Below are 9,636 nucleotides of genomic sequence, written 5' to 3'. Positions count from 1 at the left end.
AATGTTTTATAGTAGGGCTGGGATGGGTAACTTGGGTACTCGGGTCGGTTGGGTACTGAGAAGGACCTGGGTACCCACAGAACTACCCGGACTCGTGGTTAGTCACGGGATATATTGTGTAATGACAAAAATTATCTAAAACTCCATGGTTACACTATAAGATCCCATTTCTTTCGGACAATGCATCCATTCCTTCTGACTTTTATGTGTTTGAATAAAGATAAAACTCCATGCAGTATACTTCAGTGTATGCATGACCAGATCGTTTTACACACGTATCTAAAAACATTTTGCCAGGGCTACGGTCAAACCTTTCCAAATCGGACAGTTTGTACCTATCTCTCAATATCAACAGCGGGTACCCGGGTAGGGTCGGGTAATAGGGTGGTAGGTACCCGGGTAGTGACTTTGGACTCGTCCTAGCCCTACTTTGTAGATACAACATTAGCTACTGAGTGATAGGTTTCATCATGAGTGAGTGAGTGAGTGAGTTTGGTCTAACACCGCTTTTAACAGTATTCCAGTTATATCACGGCGTGTCAGCTTAATGTGGGAGGAAAGCCCAAAGTGATGCAGGTCTAAGACGTTTACCACTTCGGTGAAACCCACGAGCACGGGTATGGTGCTGACAAACCTAGAAACATAATCGGGGCGAACTGGGATTCGAGCCCACAATCATAGGTTTCTGGCTTGCCCAAGGGACGCAACTCTGCATAGCGAATCACTGCGCCTTAGACGACTGGGCCACCCGTGCCCCCTGTTTGATTATGAAGTGTTTGTACTCTGTAGACCCAGGGAGAGTAAGTCCCCAGCAAACCTGTGTGTCAGTAGGGGTGTACTTGGAGCAGATGCTTAATGTAATATGTGTGTCATCAGCCCTGACTGGGTGGCACAGTTCTCATTCTTGAACAATTGACTTGCCTTTGCATGTATTTGTGAAGGTGCCACTGGTAGGGCAGGATATGCTTACCTTTTTGCAAACACCTGGTATCATCATTATTTGACTCAGTTTATGGAAGAGATTTCTTATGAATTATCAATATGGAAAGGGTTTTGTTGCTTTTATTTATTATTATTCAGTCACTGGCTTGCGTGGCCCATACTCATTGGTCATTGTAATATTTAATTTTTAAGATAGTTTTTATTCATTCATATAGCTGAAATAATGCTTACTGTGTTGTAAAACAACAAACAAAATATGTTGTGTTTGCTATGTTGCTAAATAATTTCCTGTTATCTTAGGGTACAGATAAGCTATCCTTTCATAGATCTATGTAGCCATTCTCTTTTGTATTTCTTTATACATTGGACAGTCATCTTCTGAACATCGACACTCACAGTCCGCAGATGAGTTGCGTCCCTTAGGAATGCCAGGAACCTATGATCGTTGGTCCGAATCCTAGATTCATTCTGATTATATTTCTAGGCTTCTCATCACCATTTCTGTGATCGAGGGTTTCACCACAGTGGTAAATGTCTAAAAGCTGCATCATTTCGAGCTTTCCTCCCACATCAAGCTGACACGCCGTGATAGAACTGTTGTGTACTAAGCAGCCTTAAAATAAACACACTCACTCACTCAAAACTTGTATCAGCTATGATGGCTATTTGTCAACACTGTCTGTCTCCATCATCAAATTTAATTCCTCTAGACCCACCTTTCATAAATTAATTTGAATTAAAATTTAACAAATTATTTTGTGTATCCTAAATGAAAGCTTATTTCATGTTTTGTAAGTATTCATAACATATGATGTTAATGGCCTGCTGTAATACTGTAAATTGGGAAATTGGAGACGGGCTTAATCCAAGTGCAGTGCTCGGTGCAATGACAGCAGTAGACCTGTATGCCTGTTCCTACCGTTATTTTAATGTGTGATGAGGGGGGCACGGGCGGCCCAGTCGTCTAAGGCGCCGCAATTCGCTGCGCAGAGTTGCGTCCCTTGGGCACGCCAGAAACCTATGATTGTGGGTTCGAATCCCAGTTCGCCCCGATTATGTTTTAGGTTTGTCAGCACCATACCCGTGCTCGTGGGTTTCACCGAAGTGGTAAACGTCTGAGCCCTGCATCACTTTGGGCTTTCCTCCCACATTAAGCTGACACGCTGTGATATAACTGGAATACTGTTAAAAGCGGTGTTAAACCCAACTTAATGCGTGATGATGTATGTTTCCTTGGTTGTGGAGATCAGAATGGGGAGAGGTTTGTCGTACTGTTTATTCTAGACTGACATATGTTCATACTGTGTTTTTTTTATGTAAATCCCTTACATTTTGGAAATATCAGCTGTTTCTTTTCTTGTTAAGTTAGCCGGTGATTTCTAATGTTAAGATTTCAGTGCTTCGAATTCTTAATACAGTTGAGAATCTTCCGCAGATCCATGAATTTCCGTGAATTTTAGTGTCCCCCATAAACCCCCCAAATTATGGACCAAGCTCCATTGAAGAGAAGTTTCAGCTGAAGAATATTGATTCTCATTCCTGTTAATAACACATCTGAAAACACATGTTTAATAGATATCATAAAATACAAATGTTATCAGTAATTTTCCTTATCTGCTGCTGTTGTGAAACAGACATGACGTCACTCCTCAGCAATGTGACAGTTGTGATGTCACTCTGGAAGGCAATGACATGATACAATTGATGACGTCATATTCTTCTGCAATACCTGAAAGCAATATCTGTAAACAGTGAAGTGAATTTAAATATCTAATTCATCTGGTTAACATAAAACATACTCCATGTGCAGTGAACAGTCCGAAAGATGTTCAGGATCCAATCATATTTAACTGTGTTTTTCTTCCAACCAGATTACCGTACACACTCCCATTGATTTAACCAGTGCTTTAACCCTCCATGTGTATCATTTGAAGAGTACCTGCTTAAACTATACAGTTTTCACAATATCTACCTTAGAAAGGTTCTGTGTTCTAGTACAGACCAGTGGACATGTTTATTGGTAGACATTGGTGGTCTAGCCTAGTGGTTGAAGTGTTAACTCATCATGCCTAAGACCCGGGTTCGATTTCCCACATGGGTACAGTGTATGAGGCCCATTTCTTGGTTCCCCTGCCGTGATATAGCTTGAATATTGCTTGAAGCGGCATAAAACAATACTCACTCACTCTTTATTGGTAGTAACATTTGTTGAATGTACATTTACTATATGTTTGATAATTCCTGTACCGTTGCACTTGTTTCTCCTTGAGATGACAGGAATGAGGATTAGTTGATCACAATGCCTGGGGAGCATTAGTGTAACGTGGTCTTCTGCCAGACTGATATCAATGCACCATGACAAGAAGCCGTCATATCTCTATCAGCCACTGGTTTGCTTGCCTCATAGATAATGTTGGACTGAACTCCTCAGGACAACGAGGATGCATTGCAGTAGACTGCCTGCCCTAATATCCAACTTGGGATGTTTTGTCTACTTTGTTACTGTTTTACCAACAAATTCAATGACATTCATTTGAATAGAAGGAAAATAATCAGTCTCAATTTCATGATCGTTTCCTTGGTAACAAGTAAAATCAATCAATGACAGCCTGCCCTACTTTAGCTGTGCTATTGACCACCGAAGACTACCCTACTTTAGCTGTGCTATTGACTACTGACAGCCTGCCCAACTTTAGCTGAGCTTTTGACCACCGATGACTGCCCTACTTTGGCTGTGCTATTGACTACTGACAGCCTGCCCTACTTTAGCTCAGCTATTGAATACTGACAGCCTGTCCTGCTTTAGCTGAGCTATTGACTACTGACAGCCTTCCCTACTTTAGCTTTGCTATTGACTACTGACAGACTGCCCTACTTTAGCTGAGCTATTGACTACTGACAGATTGACCTGCTTTAGCTGAGCTATTGACTACTGACAGATTGCCCTACTTTAGCTGAGCTATTGACTACTGACAGATTGCCCTACTTTAGCTGAGCTATTGACTACTGACAGACTGCCCTACTTTAGCTGAGCTATTGACTACTGACAGATTGACCTGCTTTAGCTGAGCTATTGACTACTGACAGATTGCCCTACTTTAGCTGAGCTATTGACTACTGACAGATTGCCCTACTTTAGCTGAGCTATTGACTACTGACAGATTGCCCTACTTTAGCTGAGCTATTGACTACTGACAGATTGCCCTACTTTAGCTGAGCTATTGACTACTGACAGCCTGCCCAACTTTAGCTGAGCTATTGACCACCGACGACTGCCCTACTTTAGCTGTGCTATTGACCACCGACGACTGCCCTACTTTAGCTGTCCTATTGACCACCGACGACTGCCCTACTTTAGCTGAGCTATTGACCACCGACGACTGCCCTACTTTAGCTGTGCTATTGATCACTAACGACTGCCCTACTTTAGCGGTGCTATTGACCACCGATGACTGCCCTACTTTAGCTGAGCTATTGACTACAGATGAATGCCCTACTTTAGATGAGCTATTGACCACCGACGACTGCCCTACTTTAGCTGAGCTATTGACCACCGATGACTGCTCTACTTTAGCTGAGCTATTGACAACCGACGACTGCCCTACTTTAGCTGAGCTATTGACCACCGATGACTGCCCTACTTTAGATGAGCTATTGACCACAGATGACTGCCCTACTTTAGCTGAGCTATTGACTACAGATGACTGCCCTACTTTAGTGTGCTATTGACTACTGACAGCCTGCCCTACTTTAGCTGAGCTATTGACCACCGACGACTGCCCTACTTTAGCTGAGCTATTGACCACCGATGACTGCCCTACTTTAGCTGAGCTATTGACTACAGATGACTGCCGTACTTTAGCTGAGCTATTGACTACAGATGACTGCCCTACTTTAGTGTGCTATTGACTACTGACAGCCTGCCCTACTTTAGCTGTGCTATTGACCACAGATGACTGCCCTACTTTAGCTATTGACTAAAAAATGCCTAGGCTACTTAAATATAGGTGTTTGTTAAAATTTATTCAGAATTGTCACAAATAGGTAGAGGTATTTAGTTGACATGATGTTTTTAAATATTATTACCTGTAGTATTAGTGTCACTTGGACACAAATGTCAAATGTGTTTTTAATTAATGTGATATGTAGATATAATAGCTTTACCTTCCAGGTCAGACTTCAATTGCTATTGAAACATCAAGTTGGCAAGCTTTTAAGGTAACTCCAGTATTAAATATGAAACTGGGGTTTTGAAAACAGACCCGAAGTATTTTTGATCATTTTGATTATGAAATAATGATAGCACATGAAATAGACATACATATGTTGTGGATAGTTTTTGTTGATGCACTTTGTATAAGTGTCAAAACATAATGCAAAAAAAATATTTTTACCAAGGTTTCCTCACGTAGGGAGATTACAAGCGAATAATCTTTTTCAAGCTTTTTAATATTTTGAACACAGGAGGAACAGCACACTTGATGACCATGCTTGTCTGTGTAGTATGTCACTATGACATTGTGCATAACGTGTAGATATGTTGTTTTATTTATTGTGCATGATTTTTTGTTTTTAATGAAAATTTGAGAGTCTATATATTCTGTTAAGCCATGTTTGTACAGTGTATGAAACATCCGTGCTATTTGGTGCATGTTTTATTCACACAAGCTTTCCTGCGTGTAACCATGGAGGCAAAGAAGTGTTGTCATTGTGTCAATGAAGTTTTATCAAGGAAGTGAAAACTGACTTGGTTGATATATCATGAATAATATCATATCCTGAAAATCATGAATTATATTTTTATCACAAGATGATATCAATTCAGTCAAAGGGAGACAACTCTGAAGACCCTTGGTAAATGAACTCTTCTTATAAAGAGGTATCAATTACTCTATGCAGATGTGTGTTTGTGTTACTGCAATTTATTCATCAATGTTCATACTCAATTAGGAATACAGCTGTGTTTATGTTTATGTTCTACTGTCTCATGAACCAGCCATTCTAAGCTGTCAATATGTCAGTGTTAAATTATTGAGATAATTATTTCAGGAAAATGCTTTTTCTTATTTAACTCGGGGGCACGTCCAAGGCGCCGCAATTCGCTGTGCAGAGTTGCGTCCCTTGGGCATGCCAGAAACCTATGATTGTGGGTTCGAATCCCAGTTCGCCACGATTATGTTTCTAGGTTTGTCAGCACCATACTCGTGCTCGTGGGTTTCACTGAAGTGGTAAACGTCTGAGACCTGCATCACTTCAAGCTTTCCTCCCACGTTAAGCTGACACGCCACGATATAACTGGAATACTGTTAAAAGCGGCGTTAAACCCAACTCACTCATTCGCTCTTTTTTAACTCATTCCCATAATTGTATTGCTTTATAATAATCACATTCCATATTAACAATATCAAACAAACATGTACAAGGACACCAAATGTTCAAAGATGCTTTAAACGAAGACAGTCTGTGAAGCTTTTACACAGAGAGGGGAGACAACTCAATGCATACAATAATCTACATGCATGTTTTTGCTAAAATGCATGTTCAATCAAAAGGGCAATAATAATTATGATAATATGAGTCCAAATGTACACATGAACATTTTATCTGAATAAAGGTGGATCTAAGCCAAATCTTTTTCAAATTTACGGTTACAGATTCGACCCAAAATTGAAAACAGGAAATATAATAAGCAAAGACTAAGTATAATTTCTTTTGTCAGATCATTTGTTTTTAAGTGACTGGATTAAAGACAAGAAGTAAGGACACATATATTGTTTTATTTAGAAAAGAAACCTTGAAATTAGGTTAAAAAATATTATGGCTTTTGACCCGAACAAACTGGCCATAAAAAAATAATCCATAAAAAAGTGAAAAAATAATCAAATTGTGAACCTTGTACTTGTGACGAGGGGAAAAGGTCACAATCTGTATAAAAACTATTTTATGTACCATGATATTCTCCATAGAAACCACATACTCACCATGACTGCTGACCATTCCACTGTACAGTGTTTGTATAGCTCCAGGTCTCTGTGTGCTTTTCCATTGCAATGATAGTGTTGCCTGTACCCATAATGCACCAGTGTGTTACTGTGTCTATATACAAGGCTTTTGAGATTGTGTCAGTTCCACTAGAAAGTAATTTGGGTTGAATTAATTCTCATATTCATTGCTATGAGGAAAACCAAATTGTAAGCTACTGAAAACATATATATTTAAGCTGTTTTGCAAAGTTGCTTCCCTTAGCTCCACTTATGGGTTTTGAATCCCAGATTATACCTTGGTGTGACAGCACATTACCTGTGCTCTATGACCTGTGTCATTTTGGACTTTCTTACCATTATGCTGCATGCTGTGATATAAACACACATTTATGCCACCGTGACTGAGGGGGCACGGGTGGCCCAGTCGTCTAAGGCGTCACAATTTTCTGTGCAGAGTTGTGTCCCTTTTGGCACACCAGACACCTATGATTCAGGGTTTGGGTCCCGGTTCGCCCTGATCATATTTGTAGGTATGTCAGCACTATACCCATGCTTATGGGTTTCACCCAACTGGTAAATGTCTAAGACCTGCATCACTTCGGACTTTCCTCCCACATTAAGATGACATGCCGTGATATGACTGTAATACTGTTCAAAGTGGTGTTGAAACAAACACACTCACTCACAATGACTGAAGTACTGGATTTTCATCCACATTTATCAAAAATGGGAGGCATTTGTTTCATTTTGTTTTCATCATCAACTTACCAAGCTACTATGTAAGTTTATTTTCAAGGGATGTGATTCACATGGAACATGAGTGCAGTAGGCCTATATGGTGTATTGCATCAAGTAAAGAAATTAGAAAACACACGTAATGATTTTCTTCTTCTGTAGGTACTAAATAATGTAATTATTATGGCCTAATGTAAGCAGTTATAATCATGATTATCATACCACCAAATCCCAACATCACCATAATTACTGTGAGTTTAGTATAACACTAAGTAAATTACTCAAGATATTTTAAGCATTTTCTGACATAGATATTGTAATCCGATTATGGGAACAATGAACTAGTATTTCTTTTAAAAAGAGACTGATTTTGTCCATATATTACTCAAAACAAGTTACGTAAAACCCAATTAACTATAGTAATAGGAAAAAAATGGTTCTTTAACTTCTTTTCAGTAGTATATGCCACAAACTACTTGAATGAAACCTTGTTAATCTAGATGCTTGTTATCTGGTGGGTAAATCTTAGTTAATGAGTTACTTGTGTTGCTATTATCTTAGCAGTAACCATGCAATAGCTAAGTTTTTTTCTGATTGCTGAGGTCCAGATGATTCAATAGCTTGGCTTTCTTCTGATTGCTGAGGTCCAGATGATTCAATAGCTTGGCATTCTTCTGATTGCTGAGGTCTAGATGATTCAATAGCTTGGCTTTCTTCTGAGTGCTGAGGTCCGTGAGGTCCAGATGATTCAATAGCTTGGCTTTCTTCTGATTGCTGAGGTCCAGATGATTCAATAGCTTGGCTTTCTTCTGATTGCTGAGGTCCAGATGATTCAATAGCTTGGCTTTCTTCTGATTGCTGAGGTCCAGATGATTCTATAGCTTGGCTTTCTTCTGATTGCTGAGGTCCAGATGATTCAATAGCTTGGCTTTCTTCAGATTGCTGAGGTCCAGATGATTCAATACCTTGGCTTTCTTCTGAGTACTGAGCGCCAGATTAACAAGGTTTGACACTGTTTGTATAAATAGTTTCTGTATTTTTTCCTAGAGGCAGGTACTATTGTGATTAGATGTAAAAGTTTGCTTAAAATATGGTGTTAGTGATACAGCTTGTTTGTGAACGTATTTTCAACATGACTAAGTTAACCACACAAGGCGAGACACTGCTTTACACTCACTCATAGCGTGAGGCAGAAAAGATAAATCCAGATCAAATTGACCTTAAAAGAGCTGATATCAAACACATTTTACAGCACAGACTGCGGACACAGTATATTTTTAGTGATCCTCACCAAGAGGATAAATATTTGGATTTCATGGCCTTTTTGGATACTTAGGATACAAAGGATACTTCAAAAGAAGTTTATCGCCATGCTATTTCTATGTTTCAGCTGGTAATTTCCACCAAATATGCTGTCATGAATTGTGTTCATGATCAGTTACGTAGAAGCTGATTGACTTTTTTAAAAAACTTGCCTGAAAAATGCTTACCTTGTGGTTTATCCTGTAGTTTGTGCATTATGCTGAATCAGCATATTTTTTTAAAGGTTAATTTGATGCATGTGGTGTTTATTTGGCAAACCTGTCACTGATGATTAAAGCCCTTTTACCTTGTTGTGCTGATTATGCAGTGTAATTATTGTACTTTCAAGTGTAATGACAGTGAAATGGAAAAGAATTAGAAACATTTCCATTGCACCTGAATGTTGTGTTATAAGAAAGGCAGTTTGAGCTACAGTTCAGGAAAATAAACGCCAACTGAAATAAAATCGTATTTGCTTTTGTTATATGAGTAATGTGCAGTGGGTTCTGCTGCATTTACTTTTCGTTTGACTGTAATGATCATTGAGAACCGTCATATGAAATCGTTTCAGATGGGTCTTTAACAAAAGGGCAGGGGGTAGAACTCAGCAGTATCTAATGATTGAGTCCCTGTGGGGATTCCAGAAGAGAATATGACCCCTGTGCCCCATGTT

At 39.4% G+C, this 9,636-nt stretch overlaps 1 long non-coding RNA gene across 2 annotated transcripts; it reads left to right on the top strand.

Annotated features, from left to right (window-relative positions):
* Nucleotides 1–7,491: 7,491 nt before the first annotated feature.
* Nucleotides 7,492–9,429, top strand: LOC125381156. 2 transcript variants are annotated; one of them, XR_007221719.1, is made up of 2 exons: nucleotides 7,492–8,263; nucleotides 8,399–9,429. It is a non-coding gene; the product is annotated as an uncharacterized LOC125381156 (long non-coding RNA). The 2 variants fall into 2 exon arrangements; XR_007221718.1 differs by having other exon boundaries at nucleotides 7,492–8,305.
* Nucleotides 9,430–9,636: the final 207 nt, after the last annotated feature.

The sequence above is a fragment of the Haliotis rufescens genome, unplaced genomic scaffold (assembly GCF_023055435.1).
Source record: "Haliotis rufescens isolate VD_foot unplaced genomic scaffold, xgHalRufe1.0.p SCAF_17, whole genome shotgun sequence".
NCBI classification, from domain to species: Eukaryota; Metazoa; Mollusca; class Gastropoda; order Lepetellida; family Haliotidae; genus Haliotis; species Haliotis rufescens.
The sequence above is the reverse complement of the archived record's forward strand: the minus strand, read 5'-3'. Positions and strand labels throughout refer to the sequence as shown.